At 39.2% G+C, this 21,703-nt stretch overlaps 1 long non-coding RNA gene across 1 annotated transcript in view; it reads right to left on the bottom strand.

Moving 5' to 3' along the window:
- LOC138142052 (uncharacterized) overlaps positions 1-21,703 on the bottom strand; it is a 357,105-nt gene that overhangs the window by 49,217 nt on the left and 286,185 nt on the right. The window lies entirely within an intron of this gene.

Raw genomic sequence — 21,703 nt, 5'->3', positions numbered from 1 at the left:
TGACTTACTGATAGCATGCGTTATGATAGCATATATATATATATATATGTATGCATGTATATACACACATATATAAACATATACATATGTGTGTATATGAAGATATATGTGTATATATATATATATATATCCCTCTTAGCCCCTTCCAATTCTGTAAATAAGTGCACATAAATAAGTACACATATTTTTGTGGGATTATAGAAAACTTCGTAACTATAACTATGTACATGCATATATAAAACATATGTATATATGTGTACATATGTATATTTTCCTAGGTCATCTAGATGGCACAGTGGATAGAGTGCTGACCCTGGAGTCAGGAGGATCTGAGTTCAAATCCGGCCTCAGATACTTACTAGCTGTGTGATCCTGAGCAAGTCACTTAACCCTGTTTGCCTCAGTTTCCTCATCTATAAAATGAGTTGGAGAAGGGAATGGCAAACTGCTCCAGGATCTTTTCCAAGAAAACTCCCAATGGAGCCAGGAAGAGTCAGACACAACTGACAAAAAAAACAGTTTTCCTACAATCCCACAAAAAAAGTGTGACGACACTGAGAAATCGACTTGAGATTATAAGCTTAGGCAGTGAGTAAGTATATGTCAGGAAGTTTTTCCATATCTTTTCTCTTTTAAGAGGCATGAAAAAGTAACTTAACTAACTTCTGAGGATTATAGCATCATGACCTTTAAGTGAAGGCAACTGATAACACACAGTTATCAGTTAGTATCTAGTTATCTAGTGGTTGGTTAAATGAATGCCCCTTGAACCTATTTTAAAAAGCAAACTAATCACCTCAGAGAGGAGCTCTGGCAATGTAGAAGAAAGCCACCTAGATCATTCTTCTTATTTCCCTTCTGTACTCTCACAGTGTGAAGTACAGTGAGGGAAGAGATTTTTCTCCCTTTTCCACCTTCACATCCCTGCCCCATGGCATCTTTCGATAGGTAGGTGAATACAGGGCTGTTTCCATTCACTCATTGACATGGATGAATGTAAGAGACTGAGAGGAGAAAAGAGAAAGTCAAGACTGTTAGGGAGTCTAGTTTAGAATTAAGTGAGTCAGAAAAAAAGATTTTAGAGTACAATAACCAGAGCATGGATACCACCCAGAAAATGGCAAACCCCAGAGTCAAGACTTCTGCTAGGACATAATCTCTAGATCTTTACACAAGTATAGAGAAGAACCCTAGAGGCAAGATGTTAGTGAACCCGGTCAGTCAACAAGCACTTATTAGGCAATCAATATGTGCCAGGCACCTTGTTAACTACTGGCAATACAAAGGAAGGTAAAAACACAATTCTTAAGTTCAGGGAAGTCACATTCTAACAGGGGGATGAAGGTGGAGACCAACATGCAAATAACTTCATACATGGAGTGTGTATAAACATATACAGTGAAAATGGTAAAATGAAGGTAATTTCATAGGGAAACATGGAAGCAGTGGTGACTACAATTAAGTAGTGAGGCAACTCCAAGATACATTTTGGGCACCCAAAGACATTAGTGACCCTGAGACCTTGCAGTATCACCTGTATGAGCTGCCCCTTCTCTCATGTCCCTCAGCCACTTGTATTGCTGCTGTATATACCTATTACCTATATTTTTTGTTACTATTGTTCTTAATATGACAGTTTAAGAAATACCTTTGTTTTGAACTCATTGTATGACCTGGCTGACTACTGAAGGTGAAACCATCAGTGGGGACTAATGAGCTATAGTTCTATGAACACAGACCCAAAGATTACCTTGCACCAGGGATAGTGGCATTCTAGGGGTCACCAGCTTATGAGTGTGAATTGGAGATGTAGCTCTATTTATCTTTAGATAATAATATATAACTGTAAAGTGCTATGCAAAACATAACATATGATTAATATCATCTTTAGGCTAGGGAGATGAAGGTTGATCTAAATCTGTAATAGGACTACAGGTACAGTGAGGATGAAATCCCTGAATGCCAGAAGCATTAGGGAGCTCCCTTACCACCTGACACAAGTACTATCAGTTTTTAGATGGAAAATCATAGTTTATATGCAAATAGTAGTATAAGGGGAAAAAATTATTAAGTACACTGTTCTAAATGTTTTACAAATACCTAATTTAGTCCTGGCAACTACCCTGGGGGGTAGGTGCTATTATCATCCCCACTTCACAAATTAGGAAACTGAGGCAGACAAAGGTTCAATGACTTGGCCAGGGTCACACAGATAGTAGATGTCTGAGGCCAAATTTGAAGTCAGACTTTCCTGACTCTAGGCCCAATTATCTATCCACTGCATTACTTTTCCTCCCAACAACTCTGAAGTAGACTGTATAAGTATAATGGGAGTTTATACCTGAGGTAAGTTCTTCCCATAAAAACAAAAAGTTGAGGAAAGTCAAAGAATGAGGGGCAATATGATATAATCCTCAGATACCGGAAACTTGCACTGAAGGGCTCAAGGTCAGAAACTACAGGGAGATGGAAAGATGTAGGATAGTAGGTGAGGGAGAGAGGACTTGGCCACCTCTTCCTTACATATATTCCCACTCCATAGGTATGTTCTAAATCCAGTGAGAAGCAGCCAGAGGTCTCTGCTCAATTTACAACAATGAAAGCAAAAATACTGGCTATAGTAGCTTCTGTCTGCTCCTATGTTCATGCCCCAAACCTTGAGAAAATGGAAAAAATGGAAAATCCCAGATCCACAATTTCTGAGTCATTCATCAAGTGAATGGCCCTACCTGGAAAGGTAAGTTGAACATTAATTGGGAACCATGATGTATTTTTTACACTCTTTCATTTACTTCCAGGAGGAAAAATTGTTGGGAATGAAATAACTAAGCTATGCCTTCCCTACAAGTCCTGGGTTCAAAGCATGTTATTTCAATGCCTAGGAGCTATCCAGGTCTAAGAGAAGCTTCAGGAGGTCAACCAAAAAGTAAATGCTTTATTATTTTCATTGATTCCATTGATTATAAAAGGAATGAAACACTGAATAGAGTTTAGGTGCTCTGTTCCTTGAGGGAGGTTACTCCATCATGCTAAGATTATGTGAGTGGGATTCAGTGAAATATTATCAAAGACAACACTAGTTGTTTGTTTGTTTGTTTGTTTGTTTTTTCAGTAGATAGGGTGGGGGCAGGGGGTGTTAACACTAACCTGATTGGTTAAATCCATAGGAATCTTACTCCCTAGACTGACAAGATGGTATATGGAAGGTGGCGGCGGGAGGTGGTGGAACGACTGAGGAAAGGTAGGAACTGATTCCACCCTCTGAGGACTGCAAAGGGCCTTTACTTCCTCAGAGAAGGCTAATGCATATAACCACCAGAGTGAGCCTGACACTTGACCAGAGATTGATCTTTTCTGTTGGAAGATCAGCAGATAACAGCACCAGCTTGTGGCTAAACAAGAATTATTACCTTTATTTTATAGAATTTACAATTTACAAAATGAAGCTTAAAGAGTGAATGATTTGGCCAGAATCATACAGCTGGTATGACTCTTTGGGATTTGAACCCAGATCTCCTAAGATCAAGTTCTATACTCTTGCCAGTACATAGCCCTAAAAAAGGGTCTTTTGCAAAGGACAAAGTAGTAAAATTAAAAGGCCAGTCTGGTGTTGTCGTAAAAGAACTAGACTAGGAATCTGGAGATTAGAGTTCTACTCATGAATTGTGCACTGGTGATCTGTGATCCAGATCGTCACCTCATAACATTATTTAACAAATATTAAGTACCTATTATGTACACATGGCAACTGGAGGTACAGTGGACAGAATGCCAGGCCTGAAGTCAGGAAGACTCATCTTCCTGAGTTTAAATCTGGTTTCAGACACTTACTAGCCATGTGACCCTGAGCAAGTCACTTGACCCTGTTTGCCTCAGTTTCCTCATCTGTAAAATGAACAGGAGAAGGAAATGGCAAACTACTCCAGTATCTCTGCCAAGAAAACCCCAAATGGGGTCACAAGCACCAAACACACCTGAAATGAGTGAACAACAAAAATGGGCACAGGACTATGCCAGGCATTAGGGAAGTTAGAAAGTTAAGATGAGAGAACTACCCTGAATTCATGGAATTTACCATCTAATAGAGTGCAAATACAGATTACTGATATACTTCACTTCTATGGGCCTTAATTTCCCCATTGGTAAAATAAGTTGATTGGATTTCTGACCTCCTTTATGGTTTTGAATTTTTACATCTACTTTCTTTTCTTGAGACCAGGAATGTCCTATAAATCTTTAATGCGAGGGTCCTGAGATTAAGGGGGGTTAAGTGACCTGTCTTTTTTTCTGACTTGAGAAAACTATCATCTTGTCATCCCAAACTAGGTACCTGGCCACTTTCAGTCTGTCTGCTCCTCCTTAAAATCAGAGAATAGAAGATATATATGGAGAGAGAATGTGACTTAGATTTAAGTCAGTGCTAGAAATATTGAATAGCACAGGGTTTATGATAGTTTCCCTAGGTTACTCCACTAGAGATCTCCCTCCCAACTGAAATTATCCATTAACTGTCGATCTTTGAATACAGTCATTCAATTAGTTTTGAATGTATCTAAATATATAATCATTTATATATATATAAATATATATAACATATATATTTATAAAATATATTATATTTTATTTGTTATAATATATATTATATATAAATATATTATTATATATTATATATTTTATATATTATATATAATATAAAATATATAACATATATATATATAAATATATAACACATTTCTCAGTATAGTCAACAAGAATCTTATAAGAGAATTTGTTAAAATCATTGTAAACTTCAGGCATGCTATGTCTATAAAATTCCCTTTATCCATGTTTATCTATACTATTAAAAAGAAGATATATATGTATATATATATATACATATACACACACATACTGTGTTTCCCCGATAATAAGACACTGTCTTATTATTTTTTTTGGAAAGAAAAACACCAGAGGGCTTCTTTTCAGGGGAGGGCTTATGTTGTCCTGCCTCAGCTCTCCTTCGCGGCACTGCTCTCAATGGCACCAGCAAGCAAATCACTGGGGAAGAACAGGATGACATGCTCACTGCTGCAGCTCTGATTAGATGCAGCTCGGAGCGTGGCGTGCGTCACCCGGGGGGGGGGGAAGGGGCATACAGAGGGTACTGTAATGTAGCGTGTAGCGCAGGGGATCACCTTCACTACAGTAGCAATCTCAATAGGGCTTATTTTCGGGGGAGGGCTTATTTTAGAGGAATCTTACACAGTAAGGGGAGGGCTTATTTTTGGGATAGGTTTTATTATCGGGGAAACACAGTATATATGAAGAGAAAGAGAATAGAAGATATATATGTATGTATATATGAATATATGCACATATATATGGAGGGGGGAAGAGGGAGAGAGAATAGAAGGGAAATACAAGGCACAATGGTGACATTAAGAATAGTCTCTAAATCCCTGCATGGCATAGACTCACTCCAGGGTTCTTCTGGCTTGGGGCCATGCCCAGTCAGTCCTCTTAGAATCATTTCATCTCACATGCACCCAAGCACACACACATGTACACATACAAATACACACAGAGTGAGTGGCCTACACATTCAGAAATCAGACAGACACAGTTAGTGTCCCTGGAAGGAGCCATACTACCATCCCAAGCTAATCCTTGGAAAAGATTACATTCGTGTATGGTAATTGGAGTCAATTCAAGTTTTGGGTCTTCAGTGAAGAGATGGGCAGTTCTTGGTGCACTTCCAGGATTAGGAATATTATGAGGTAGAAGAAGAGAAGATCTGGAGTCAGAAAATATGAGTTTTTATCTCCTCTCTGCTACTCACTTGACCTATGAGATCTTGATTAAGTTGCTTCACATTTCTGAGCATCAGTTTACTAAAATGTAAAAAGAGGGATTGGGATTAAGTGATCTCCAGTCTCTACCTGGAGTAGAGTATGTAACTATGTAACACCAGACAAGCCACTTAACCTCTATGAGACTCAGTTTCTTACTCTGTAAAATAAAACAATTGGATTAAATGACATCTGAGATTTCTTTCATCTCTCAATCTTTTAATCAGGTATCTGACACCCAATGTGATCATCAGTAAAGCAATTTCACCTCCCAATACCCCAGGTAACTCTTCTTCTAAGACTATAATTTAACAGAAAAGTTGCTGTTCTCTACTACTGGAAGAAGTTTCCATAAAGGGAGTTCTCTATATTGATAAAATCACAAAGGACCCAGATATTTGTGCTCCCAAGGTTAGTGTGTCTCCAAAATTCACATATACAACAGCAATAACATTTATAATGATCATGAAATTTATTTAGCACCTTAAGATTTGCAAAGCACTTTACATATGCTATTCTATTTGATCCTCACAACAACCCTGTGAAGCAGGTGCTATTATTATCCTCAATTTACAGATGAAGAAACTGAGGCTGGAAAAAATGTTAAGGAACATACCCAGGGTCATACGGCTAGTAAATATCTTCTTATACCAACCCATGATATGTCATTGGGGAAACTCGAGATGTGGAAGAGATAACTGTAATCTTTTAAGTATTCTAATTAATCTCTTTACATCTAATTCCCAGCCCCAACCCCACCTCAATCTAATTCCTACCTCATATAGTTGCCAAAGTGATGCTTCTAATGCAGAGACTTGACCACATCATTTTCTCGCTCAATGACTCAGGGGCTTCTTATTGACTATAAAATGAAATGCCAAGTTCCTTAAACTGACATAATCTGGCTACAGCCAGATTTTTATAGCCTTATTTTACCCTGCCCTACTACAGGTATCCTGTTTTGACCAAACTGTCTTATTTATTTCCTGAGCTTGGAATTACTTCTTCTACCCTTGTTCACCATGTACACCATCCGTCCCCTGGATTTCACTCCCCCTTCTGTAGCAGCAAGCACCCCAAGTGTCCTCAGGGTTTGCAGCTACCACAGGTTCTTGGATCTGCTTTGTTAAAGGAAAGCAACTCAAAATGGGTTAACAAGCTTACTTTAATCAGTCAGACATATATCGTTTACCTTGTTCAGGAGAAAAGGTCAGCACCCTGAACCTCAAAGTATACAGGCATAATTATCAAGACAGAAACATCAAGTAGACAGATTTCCAAACTGTCCAACCATTACATCCATACCCAGTCAACATCCGGGTTTCCACATTCTGGGTTTTTCAAAGCCGGGGGACTCTCAACAATGGCTTCCCAGAATTCAGATCAAATCACAGAACACTTCTCAAAGTGAGTCCCAAAACAAAGCTACACATCAGGGCTTATATAGCCTTCTCCTGGCTCAGAGAATGTAACAACCTTATTGACCCACTGGCCAATCAAAAAGTATCTACTGAAAAACAAGCCTCCCTCCCCAGGCTTCTGGTGCACTTTAGCCTAGGGGCAGGGAAGATCTTTAAAATTTACATTCTTATTACACCTTCATAGCTCTTCTTGATGAAATCTCTCTCTTCTTCCAAGGTACAACTCAAGTGCCATTCTCCCTACTAACCATCCATCTCTCTATTTCCTCAAAACTTCCCAGAGTACTTTGGATTCCTTCTTCACACTTACCACACTCTACACTATATCATATTTTTCTGTGTGCATGTAATTAGACCACTGATTACATCCAAAATTCCTTGAGGGCTTTTTTCTTTTTTATAGCTCTAATGCCTTTCACATATTAAATGTTCTGCACTTAATAAGTTTTAGTTGAATTAAATTTACTTGCACTCTAACCAATTTTTCCCCCATGCTGTACTTAGGCAGACATTTTTTCTAAACTCAACTGTATGATGTTACATTAATTCCTTTTCTATTTCACTTTATTAGAATTGGCCCATTTGTTGTAGCAAAAGATCTTTCCAGGATCTTGATTCTGTCTTTCAATGTTAGCTATCACTGCCATTCTTCATCCATAAATGTGAAACGAATGCCATCTATGCCTTGATTTAAGTCAGTGCTACAAATATTGAATAGCACAGGGTTTATGATAGTTTCCCTAGGTTACTCCACTAGATATCTCCTTCCAAATTGAAATTATCCATTAACTGTCAAATTTTAATCCAGTCATCCAATTAGTTTTGAATGTGTCTAACTACATAATAATCCAGTCCACATTTCTCAGTAGAGTTGACAAGGATCTCATGAGAGAATTTGTTAAAATCATTGTAAACTCCAGGCATACTATGTCTATAGAATTCCCTTTATCCATGTTTATCCATACTATAAAAAGAAGAAATTGGGGGGCAGAGTCAAGATGGTGGAGTAGAAGCATGACCTCAAAGCAGCTCCAGCTTCCACCTTCTCCAATCAATGTAGAAAGGGAACTCTGAACAAACTTTGGAGCTACAGAATGCACAAAATGACAGAGAGAAGCTAACCTCCCACTGAGGACAGCCCAGCAAGCCAGCAGGAATCAGCTAGCCAGCTAGCTCTGGGAGCTGAGCCCTGGCCTGCCTTGAGCAGGAGGTTTTAGCATCAGGGTGGGTCTGACCAGCTGCCACTAGGAGGGACTCCAGATCAACAGCAGCTGTGGCCATTTCCAGAATTATCAACACACAGGTACAAAGGACAAAGTGAGAGGACAGTGCAGTCTGGACTTTGGGACCCAGTAAGTAGGAGTGCGTGACTTTTGCCCCCAGGGGGAGAAGCCACTGAGACACCCAGCACAGCCAGCCAGCACCACATGACAGCTTCAGCTCCTGGCCTGCAGAGTGTAGGGGGACCAAGCACCAGTCTGAGGGGTAATCGCTCTTGCTTTAACCTTCTTGGATCTGGATTGCAGTCTAGGGTGGAGGTCCTGGGGTATGTGACCAGCTTGCCAGAGCGTGTGGAGACCTCAGAGAAGGCACCCATCTAATACCTCCGGCAGCTGAGAAAACCCCAGCATTTGGGATGAAAGCCCCCCTGTCTGATGGCAGAATCCTACGGGGGCAGAAGCCCAGAGGTCAAGTGACTGAGGGGCAACATGACCAGGCAAAGGAAACAAAGCAGACAGAGGATTCCAACATTAGACTCCTATTTTGGGGACAAAAAGGAGCAAAGCATGGAACAGGAGGAAGACAGTGAAGTCAGAACTCCTGCACCAAAAGCTTCAAAGGAAAATACGAGCTGGTTACAGGCCATAGAGGACCTTAAGAAGCAGATAAGAGAAGTGGAGGAAAAATTGGGAAGAGAAATGAAAATGATGCAAAAAAACTATGAAATGAGAGTCAAGAGCCTGACTGAGGAAAATACTACCTTAAAAAATAGAGTAACTCAAATGGCAAAAGAGGCTCAAAAAGCCAATGAGGAGAAGAATGCTTTAAAAAGCCAAATTTGCCAGACGAAAAAAGAATCTCAAAAGCTCAATGAGGAGAATCATTGCTTCAGAATTAGATTGGAGCAAATGGAAGCTAATGACCTTATGAGAAATCAAGATGCTATTAAACAGATCCAAACAAATGAAAGAATAGAAGGCAATGTGAAATATCTCATGGGAAAAAAGCACTGACCTGGAAAATAGATCTAGGAGAGATAATTTAACAATTATTGGACTACCTGAAAGCAATGATCAAAGTAAGAACTTAGAAATCATCCTCCAGGAAGTTCTCAAAGAAAACAGCCCTGATGTTTTAGAACCAGAGGGCAAAAAAGAGGTTGAAAGAATCCACTGATCACCTCCTGAAAAAGATCCCCAAAAGAAAACTCCTAGGAACATTATAGCCAGGTTTTGGAATTCCCAGATTAAGGAGAGAATATTACAAGCAGGCAGGAGGAAACAATTTGAATATTGTGGAAACACAATCAGAATAACCCAGGATCTGGCAGCTTCTACACTGAGGGAACAAAGGGCTTGGAATATGATATTCCAGACGTCAAAGGAGCTAGGATTAAAACCAAGAATCACTTACCCAGCAAAAATGACTATTATGTTTCAGGGGAAAATATGGTCATTCAGTGGAATAGAGGACTTTCAAGCATTCTTGCTGAAAAAACCAGAGTTGAATAGAAAATTTGAAATTCAGATACAAGAAGCAAGAGAAGCATGAGAAGGTAAACAGGTAAAAGAAACCATAAGGAACTTATCAAAGTTGAACTATTAACATTCCTACATGGAAAAACAATAATTGTAACTGATGAAACTTTTCTCAGTATGAAAATAGTTGACGAGAATAGAAATATATATATATATATGTCTATATATGAGGCTATATGGGCATATGAACATATATATGTGAATGTGTGTATATATGTTTACAGGTATACATAGATAGAGGGCACAGGACCAATTTAACAGGAAGGGATGATACTTAAAAGATGAAATTAAGATGTGAGAGAGGAATATAATGAAAGGAGATGGGGAGAGACAGAATGGGGTAAACTATCTCATACAGAAGAGGCAAGGGAAAATGGTTACAATGGAGGGGAAGAATAGGAAGGCAAAAGAGAATGGATCAACCTTATTCCCATTGAATTTGGCTTGAGGAGGGAATGAAATACACACTAAATATGGTATATCACCCTACAGGAGAGTAGGGGCGAAGGGGATGAGAGGGAAGGCAGGCTAGGGGAGAGGGAAGTTGGAAGCACCCACTTTTGAAAAGGGACAGGATCAAAGTAGAGAATAGAACAAGTGGGAGGTGGGATAGGAGGGAGGGAAATATAATCAGTCTTTTACAATATATCTATTATGTTATTATTTTGCATTAGCCACACATGTACAACCTCTACTGAACTGCTTATCTTCCCAGTAAGGGTGGGTGACAAGGGAGGAAGGGAATGAATATGGAATTCAGTTTTAAAATCAAATGTTTAAATATATATGTGTGTTATATATATATATATATATATACACACACTTTTATTAATACTATTTTACATGTGATTGTGAAATAAGATATACAGGCACTGAGGTATAGAGATCCACCATGCCCTACTCGAAAAGTAGAAAGGGGAATGGGAGAAAATATGGGAGAGAGCAGATTGGAGGAGGGGATATCCTGTGGGACTGCTATTTTGGGGTGGTTGGTAGGCGAAAAAAGGGGAGAAAATTTGTAAATCAAAATCTGGCGGAAACGAATGATGTAAATCAGAAGTTAATAAAGCATTTGAAAAATGAAAAAAAAGATGAGAAAAAATTTTTAAAATATAAAAAGAAGAAATTAAATTAGTCTGAGGGTAGGTCGGTGGCACAGCAGATAGTGTGCCAGGTCTGGAGTCACGATGATCTGAATTCAAATACAGCCTCAAATACTTACCAACTATATGACCATAGGCAAGTCACTTCACCCTATATGTCTCAGTTTCCTCATCTATAAAATGAACTGGAGAAGGAAATGGCAAACCACTCTAGTTTCTTTGCCAAGAAAACCCCAAAAGGGGTCACAAAGAGTCAGGCACAGCTGAAATGACTGAATAACAACAATTTAGTCTACCTTGACTCATTCATTCTTGATGAACTTATGCAGGCTCACAGTAAGTACTGTTTCCCATTCTAAGTACTCAGAATCTATACTTTTCATCATTCTTCATTCTCCTCCTGGACTTTGTCCACATTTAATTAAAAATTCACTATGTTCTCTCTATTGTTGGGTGATCCTGGAATTTCCTTTATGCCTTGGTTTTCTAACCCTAACCCTAACACTAACCCTAAGAAAGCTTACCCTTATCAAGATCATGTAATTCCAATAAACCGAAGTCAATTAAAAGGAAGCATGCTATAACCTGACTTGTTTTGGTTTTCAATTCTGTTAACTATGTTAAATATATTATCCTGTCATCAGATAATTCTCTCTGTGAAATCAGAAACAAAAAAGTTGTCACACCTAGGTCCAATTTAAATAAACAATGAATAACCTGAAGGGGATTCATGTATTCAAATTTATGCTGCTCAAAGTCATAATAATGAAAATAAGGTAAATATTTCCAATCCAGTAGAAGTATGGAATTCAAAAAACACAATTTCAAAGGATTAATCATTTGCAACCTAACCCTAATTCTCTAACCCTAACACTAATACTAAACTTAAACCTAATTTGAGCACTAAACCTAAACCTAAGCTTAACCTTAACCCTTACCATAAACCTAAACTCAATACCCTAAACATAAACCTAACCCTAATTCCACTAACCCTAACCCTAATTCCACAACTAACCCTAACCCTAATTCTGACAATAACCCAAATTCTTCGATCCACCATTAACCTAATCCTAACCCTAACCCTAAGCCTAATTCTGCCACTAACCTTAACCCTAACCCTAATTCCCACAGTAACACTAACCCTGACCCTAATTACACTACTAACCCTAACTCCACCACTAAGCCTAACCCTAACATTAACACTAAAACTAACAGCCCTAAAATCCTAATGCTAACCCCAAACCTAACCATAATTCTCTAAACCTAACCCTAACACTAATGTTAACCCTAATCCTAACTCTAATTCTGGCAATAACCCTAAAACTAAACTTAACCTTAACACTTACCAGAACCTTTAACCATAAACCTACCCCAAATACTAAAACTAACTTTCAACCTAACCCAAACGCGGCCCACTCCTAATTTCCCACCTCTCCCTTTTCACTCCCTTCCCTTCCAATCAAATATCCCACCCCTCTTACTCACTCCCACCCCATGCAACCCCTCACTTTTCCCTGCCTAACCCTAAACTTAAACCTAATTCCTTAACCCTAATCTTGACCCTAACCCAAAAGCTAACGTTAACCCTAAATATTAACGATAAATGAACCCTAACACCAAACTTAAGCCAAATTCGGGCACTAACGCTAATTCCATTCCCGCACTAACCCTACCTCTAGCACTAACCCTAACCCTAATCCTAACCCTAATTCCACCCTAACGCTAACCATAACCCCAATTCTGCACCCTAACCCTAACCGTAACCCAAACCTTAACCCTAAATTACCTAACCTTAATTCTCTAACCCTAACCCTGACACTAACCCTAATCCCAACTCTAATTCTGGCACAAACCCTAACCCTAAACTTAACCTTAACCCTTACCATAACCCTAAACCCTAAACCTAATCCATTCTGGATGTAATCAATAACAATCATGGGGAGTATTCAATGTGAAGCTGCTTTCGGAATAGGCAGGAAGGAGAAATCCTATGTGACCAGGAATGACTCTCAGCCTCTCAGTTGATAGGGTCTAGACCAAGCCTGCAGCCTGTGGGCTGTAAGGAAAGGATTTGGGGTGGCCTATGAAAAATGTAGAGGATATTTTCCCCTACATTTTTCAGAGGTCACCCAAAATCCTTTGACGGACTGCAGGTTGTGCAGGCCTGGTCTAGATGGAGAGAGCCTTACCTTCATAAGCTGGTGGTGGTGGTGCTGTGGTCCAAATCCAGATAGGATGAATACACTAAATACTCTGCTGTTCAGCTCTTACTCAGAGACTTCTGCTTATTCTCAAAATTTTAAGTGATTGGAGCAGCTAGGTGATGCAGTGAATAGAGCACCGGCCCTGGATGCAGGAGGACCGGAGTTCAAATACAACCTCAGACACTTAACACTTAGCTGTGTGACTTTGGGCAAGTCACTTAAACCCAATTGCCCTCCCTTTCCCCCACCAAAAAAAGACCAAAAAAAATTTTTAAGTGATGATCTTAACTTCAGAATCATTTTAACACTACATTTTTAAATGAACTTTCGCAACTGAAGTCTTTTGGAGATCTGACCATATCACCTTCCTACTTAGTAAACTCCAGAAATTTCCTCCAGAAATTGGTCCTCCTGGATCAAATATAGATTGTGCTATCTAAAACCCTTCACAATCTGGACCCTCACTACCTCTTCATCTTATACTTTCCCCCCTGCTACATACCCTTCAATCCAGCTACACTGGCTGTGAACATTTTGCACCCTTTCTGGATTCTATTCCTTTTCACTGCCTGCCCTTCCTGTTTAGAACACTCTCCCTCTTCCCCCCAATTTCTCCTGTTTTCCGTGGCCTCTTTCATGGCTCAGCTCAGATCTCAGCTTCTACAGGAGGCCTTTCCCAGTCCTTTCCACTGCTAGGGCCTCTCCTGTGAAATTACCTTCCATTTCTATGTACGTATCTCATCTGTAAAGAGTTATTTGCACATTGTCTCATTGATTAGAATGTGAAGTCATTGAGGGTGGGGACCGAGCTGTGTCTGGCATAATGTGCTTAATATATGCTCATTGACTGACTAGGAGAGTTGTCTTCCTGAAGTTTATGCTCACTTCCAATATCACTGTAAAGGATTTTATATTTTACCTTTCAGCTCTCATTTCTCCAACTCCACTATACTCCCCTCTACCCACAGGTACTCATCCAAACTGTCTCTCAGGAAAGGTGAATTTAAGTATGCATGTTAGATTCTGTAGACTATTTTTGTTTTGTCATCCCTAAATGTACGTTAAAAAAAAATTAAAATACTAAGTCTAGTCCCTACAAGAAGGCTGTATGGATATCCTGCTTTGTCTCCCATTAAAGGAATGTCTGGCATCAGTGATTAGAGAAAATGATGAAAATTGCTACAACAATCGTCAACTGATTTCAATTCATCCAATCCAATTCAATTAAAGAAATATTTATGAACTATTTAGCCAGGCAAGGCACTATCAATTTGTCCTACACTTCCAAATAATCATTGATCTGATCTAAGAAAATTAACTATGCTGTTGTGATTTAGATTCTGCCTACCCCATAACTGTTGCAGTTTCATGATGTGTTGTTCTGTTTCAAAGAATTCATAGTCAGACCACCTCTAATCCAAGTATAGGCATTTATTGAGACTGATGCTTCTCATGGAGCGGGCTAAGTTCCAAGAGGAACCAGCAACTTCAGAGAGAGCAAGATGGATTTTTGTAAAGATGCAATTAATAACAGAAATTATGAATATTAAAAAGGTAGGAGGGGCTTGTTAAGGTATTAGATAATAGGGAAGGGGTCCCAGCCAAAATGGAACTATGCATGCATACAGAAAAACCCATTGGGGGGGGGGAGGTATGTATATATGATAATCATATCATAATAAGCCTTTCTACATCATAAATTCACTCTAGTTCAGTTCTTTATTATTTACTGCACAGATACTTTCTTAGGCAAAGTTCCTTCTATTGTTTTGGAGTTCACATCCTGCTTGGGCATCCTGTCGGTGCTGTTTTCTGGTTGGCTGACTACTGTGGTCCTATCTGGAACTAGATGGATGTGGTTGTGATTGAGTGCATAGATATACCTGCTGTTTCTGTAGGAAATCTGAGAAATGGGTCTGAGGGCAGTGGCTAGCTAGAGTCAGTGACTGGGATCCCATCATATGAACACACCTGCTATTTCTGTAAGAAATATGAGTTCATGGACATGCCTGTTCTAGTGAGCAGTGAGGCATATATGAGGAAGTCAAGATATTGAGTGGGGGAGTCGTTGAATGGCTAGGTAGGACCAGTGGGCCTGCTATTCAGTGGGGCCTATAAGGAGGTCAGAATATTGGGGCCAGGGGCAGCTTTATTAGTATTACATCAATGCTTTGAATTTGAAAGGAGAATGCCATTGATATAACCACTTAAAGGTTCAAACTCTAAGGAAAAGGTGGAATGGTGAGGACTTAACCTATTTTTCTGATCTCCAACTAAATTAAATAATTTTAGGGTTGAACAGCATGGCAGGATACCCACACAGCCTTCTTGTAGGGACTAGACTCAGCATTTATAAAGAGATTCACTTTAACATAACAATAAATACATTCCTGGAAAGTTGCATGTAAATAGAATGTTTATAAGTCAAACAGTATTTTGGACACTTACCATTCAAAAGAGTACTATGGTGAAACCTGTTGTAAAGTGAAGAATTTTGAATGCAGATCTGAAATAGGTTTTACCTATACCCTAATCATTACCTGGAATTTCCTTTTCCAGAAGGGGTGGGAAGAGAGAAGATGCTGATCTGGCACAAGTGGCTTCTCTGTTGATCCAAATCTCTTTGCAGCCGATGTGTTCTGTGAGTAAGATCGTTGTGCTACATAATGAGAATTCCTATAGCAACTGACTGGTCTGCACAGAAAATGCTTGATTACCCCGTAGATTTACTAGGCACATGCCTAGGGCCTCAAGATTAGCAGATTCAAAGCCTGGATCTTTTTCTAGTGCCCTTGTTCCAGGGTGGAAGAAGGGGTTGGATGACCGGCATTCAGAATTGGATTTGTTGACTAGAGCTGGGAACAGGAGGAAGGGAAGTACAGCCAGGAATGTTTAATTTCCTTGTCCTCTATGATATATTTTTGGAAACTTAAAATTTTTAACATATAAATGAAAATATTTAAATGACATAAATAATATCATAGAACCATTTTAAATTGTATTTTTCCAAAAGTTTTCCAGTATAATTCCTTAGTCTGGAAACACATCATTACAAGTGCAGTATTTAAGGGTCTCACTCAAACCACCACTGTTCCCAGAGTTATATGGAGCACAGGTAAGTATGGATTTTGCCAAAGGCTTAGCTTATAGGCCTTAGAGGTTAGCAGCTCTAACTCCTTCCCCATATAAGGAATCTGAGTCCAGAGAGTGAAGTCTTCTAGAGATCCAAGGTCACACAAGTACTAAAAAGCAGGGCTGGAAATCAAAACTAGGGCCTATCATTTTGAATCCAGTCATTTTTCTTTTCTTTTTTAAAAATATTTTATTTATTTATTTGCTTTTGGAGGGCAATTGGGGCTAAGTGACTTGACCAAGGTCACATGGCTAGTTTTGTGTTAAGTGTCTGAGGCTGGATTTGAACTCAGTTCCCCCTGACTCCAGGGCCAGTGCTCTATTCACTGTGCCACCTACCCATCCCAAATCCAGTTGTTTTTCAACTATATTATGCTAGGTGAAGGGGTCTCCCAGAAACTCCATTTAAAGAGGGTGTTGAGGTCAACTAAATTTCCCAACAAGCTGCACTCCTCTGGACCACTCCATGATACCTCAGAAACCTCTCAGTCTTGGAAAATCATTTTAGCACTGTAAGTTATACTTCAGAAGTATCCTCTCTGTCCCTGAAGCCCTCTCTCTGATTGGAGAGTGGAGGGGTCCTCACAGAACCCCCACTTAAGGAGGGTGCCCAAGCCAGGTACCTCCCCTCTTTGCAGCTTCCATTATGTATTGTCTTTCTCATTTGAATGTAAACTCCATGAAGGCAGAGACTGTCTTTCTTATTGCTTTTATTCCCAGAGCTTAGTATGGTGCCTCACATAGAAAAAGCTTAATGAATACTTGCTGCTTGCTTGCCTTGCCAAGGTAGGAGGAAATGGTCTCCCATGTCCAAATCCCTACTTCACACATGTTCCCTATTGCTGGGGGCCATCACTCTTTCTACTTCCATCTGCTCTCTTGTCATTTGAGTTTCTCCCCTTCAGACATATAGTCAACCCTGACTGGCACAAACTCCCCTGTGCCCTCTCTACAGCTCCCTTTTTCACATATTTGTACAGCATGTGCGCTGGGCCCCATTGGCTGCCACCATCCTGGCCCTGTACAGTTATAGCAAACTGTTTAGTCACCAACCAGTGTCTTTGCAGTCTGGCTGTTACTTCATGAAGAATACAGTGCAGTGAGGCTGTTCAGGAGGCAGGCCTCATGTGTTCCCACAGATCCTGAGGCCAGTAAGGAATTCCAGCTTTTATATTATATTGGTCTATTATATTATATCACTGTGATAGTGATCTCCAAACATTTTTGATCATGTAAAAAAAATAATTTGAGTAGACACTCCTACTATATATTGACTTATTTACACACTATTGTACTAATAATGTTTTAGGAAAATCACTTTGGCAGTTGTAAAGAGAATGTTTGGAGAGAGGAGATGCTTGAGGTGGGCAAACCAATTAGGAAGCTATTGTGTGATGATTCAGATAAGAGATGATGAGAACCTGAAATAGGGTGGTTGCTGTGTGAGTAGAGAGAAGGGGACAGAGAGGAGAGATATCGTGGAGATAGAAATGACAGAATTGGTAAACTGATTGGGGTATGTGGAGTGATAAGGGAATTGAAGATGATCCCAAGGTTCTGGTGGAAATATGTATATATTTCACAATAAGTGACTGGAAAGATGGTGGTGTTCCTATGGTTTGCGAGGGGAAATTTATTGGGAGAGAAAGATAATATATTCTGGTCTTAGATGGAGATTACCTGCCCATCCTGTTGAACTCACTCTGCCTCACCCAAAATGAAAAGGGTAAGGGGTTCTTACTGGTCACTGCCTTCTGAGGGGAGATTGGCTCAACTGGAGGTGATAGGGACAAGAGTATGAATATGGGGGGAGGATGAATTTTACTAGTGGCACATGCATAACTTTTAGGTTGTCATTGTCCAGAAAGACTTATGCCTGAATCAAAAGTGAGGAGTTGGAGAGCTTGAACAAAGAAAGGAGGGGGCATAGTGTAGGAGTGTTGGGGGATAAGGGTAGTTTGGAGGATGCTTGGAGATGGACCCCATGCTTGGCTATTTTAGGGAAGTGAGATGTTACCCCATTTCTCACTCTTGGATTGTTTGATCATATATCCATTAGGGTCACACCATGGCCCTTGGGGGTGGGGCACAGCTCCCACTGCTTTATAGAATATATCCCTCTATACTGACAGTGGTGCTCCAGTACCCCAAAAGCTTGACTTTATCTTGAATGGACTCCTGTCTACCATGCTCAGGGCTGGCTTATAAGGGTAGGATAAACCACTCAGATCAAACGATCAGTAATTTGATCTAATATGCTTAAGAAACAGATCTGACTATATTATTCTCCTACTCTTGTTGCCCTACTCCTTATACCTTTATGGACTTATTTTACATAAGCCCAGATAAACTGGCTATATATGGAAACTTTTTTTCCCTTGTCTTTAAAATCAATGATCTTTTTGGCCAAGTGCCTAGTACTGTAATTTCTGAGCTAAAGTTTGCCAATTGTTTTTTAAAGGAAACCACTTTCTTTAAGAAAACATATCACTTCATGTGTTATTGAGCCTTTGGAGATTAAATTACTATAGGAAAGAGAAATAGGAGGATGAATACTGTTACATATATTTTGTCAGTGGGAGACATTCTCCATGCAGTTGCTAGGACTTTACCAGAAGGGGGCTTGAGAGTAACAAAAAAGACAGTGATTCCAAAAGCAGGGAAAATATGGACCCAGATTCCTCTAGGCAATGGAGTCAGCAGTCTTAGCTGTGGGAAGGTTTGTTTGTAACTGAGATGGGGCAGGCTTTCCAGGATAACCTTCTCAGGCACATCATTTTCATTTCCCTTGTTCTTCCTTCATAGCTTTACAAAGAAAACTCTTCCCTTAAAGGGGTGTGGCCAAGAGTGCTGACTAGAGAGGCTAATCCCCAGAGAAGGACCTGGGAATGAATGGAAACCTCTATATAAGATTTGTTATGGGAAAAATGTCTTCTCTCTGAGTTCACGTGGTGGGTAACTGCTGCCAAATATATACTTATCACAACACAGAAATTATGAGGATAAAAACCTAGATTTTATTATTATGCTCAAGCATAGATTCAGGCCTCAGAGAAAATCTGAAAAACTATGAGGATTCTGACAAGGCTTCTCATAGGCAAAATTAGGTCAGTGTGACAAAGAAATAATTCTTTTACATATTGCAATCTTATACATTCCTCTTAGGCCATAAAAATTTAAGAGAAGACAGATTCATAATCCCATGCCTCTTTCAATGTCATAAAAGCTGAAAATGTAGTTAAACAGAGACATAATCTTATACATCTATACATCCCTTAAGGAAACACATTTTTTTTTGTAAAAAAAAAAACTACAGGTAAACTAAGACAGTTTATAGATTAAACTACATTTAGAGGATTCACAAAAAAAGCTGATTGAGGAGGATTTTCATGTCACCAAGCAGTGAAGGGCAGATGAGATTCTTCCTCAGACTTTTTGTCTAAGGATCTAAGTAAATTTTCACATCCCAAAGGACCAGGTTTTTTATTCAGGTGAGGTCATTATTAAAATGGGATTTTTAGCTAATCAAAATTTGTGGGAGGAATGGCTCCGTGTCCCAAATAATAAAAGGAAAATAAAAAATTCCATAATACTCCCATTTACCAGCCTCTTCTATCTCCAACCATTACTAGACAAAGACAGTAGAAGTTAAAGCAGAAAACACCTACTGAAAGTAATTATGGACTTAAATTGTACTAATTTCATCTGACTAAAATAGCTACAAATAAAACCTTCCTAGATTTGTATGGTTTAGTTTGTTGTTGTTTTAAAAATTATTTTAAATTCACCTTTTAAAAAATTCCTTCAATCAATTTTCTATGCAGTTCTCAACCTTTAATTAAAAAAAAGAATGGGGAAGGGTAGGGAAAGAGGACAAAGATCAGAAAGGGCTGAGATCTTTAATATTTTTAATATTAAAAATATTATTATTATATTATTAAATATTAAAAAATATTTAATATTACTTCCTGACCTCTTTCAAAAACAAAACCTTACAGGAAGAAGAGTTATGTATGTTCAGTTGTTTTAGTTATATCCAACTCTTCATGACCCCATTTGGGGTTTTCTTGGCAAAGATACTGGAGTAGTTTGCCATTTCCTTCTCCAGCTCATTTTACAGATGAGGAACTGAGGCAAACAGGGTAAAGTAACTTGTCCAGGGTCACACAGCTAGTAAGTGTCTGAGGATGGATTTGAACTCAGGAAGACATCTTCCTGACTCCAGGTCCAGTACTGTATCCACTACACCACCTAACTGCTCTGGAATAAGTGGAACTTTCCTTAAAATGTTAAGCAGATCTATCAAAAACCAAGAACAAGCATTATCTGTAATGGAGATAAACTGGAAACCTTCCCAGTAAGATCAGGAGTGAAACAAGGATATGCATTATCACCACTACTACATAATATTGTCCTAGAAATGCTAGATAAGAAAGAGACTGAAGGAGTAAGAATAAGCAATCATCTTTGCAGATGATATGATAGTATATTTAGAGAATCTTAGAGAATCAACTGAAAAATCATTGAAACAATTAACAACTTTAGCAAAGTTGCAGAATATAAAAGAAACCCGCATACATTTCTATATATTACCAGCAGAGTTCTCTTGGAAGAAACAGAAGGAAAAATTCTATTTAAAATAACTGTTTCTCTTTGGCCCTATCAAATGTAACATGCCTAAAGGTTGCTGAAAGTACCCACTCAGATTCTGAGTTCTTAATGGAGTCCTTCCTCTAATGGTGCATCCTTTGTAGTCTTCCTTGAATGATCCAAGTGGGATAGAAGCTTTAGACAGTATCTTAGATTTAGGTAAGGCTAAATGGCCCCTAATGCCCTGGTTCTGACTTTTTCTGTACAATTTTACTAACACTCTTATGGACTAACCATCAGTTACTTTCTTATCAACCCTATGTTCTAAAAGCCACACTCAAGCTCCTTCCAGGAGAGGATGTCATTACCCTTTGCCCAGCTAGCAGAGAATAGAGCTCAGTGACTCCCCCTTCACCATTACCAGAATTCCTCTTTGCGTTGATGCAAGACCAAGCAACAGCTGTCCCAACCTCTTGCTCACATTTCACCACTTGGCCCACACCTGGATAGTTGTATGGTGAAAGAGTCTGAAGTCTGAAGTCATTCTCATAAGGCTCTTCTCCCAATTCAACCATGATGATGAGGCATGAAGCTCTCATCTTATCCCATTTGCTAACTACCACAAATGGTAGAGATATTACTTCAAACAGTAGGTCTAACACAAAC

This window comes from Petaurus breviceps, unplaced genomic scaffold, assembly GCF_028583685.1.
Source record: "Petaurus breviceps papuanus isolate PSGF00001 unplaced genomic scaffold, PetGlider_PUasm1.0 90515, whole genome shotgun sequence".
NCBI classification, from domain to species: Eukaryota; Metazoa; Chordata; class Mammalia; order Diprotodontia; family Petauridae; genus Petaurus; species Petaurus breviceps.
The sequence above is the reverse complement of the archived record's forward strand: the minus strand, read 5'-3'. Positions and strand labels throughout refer to the sequence as shown.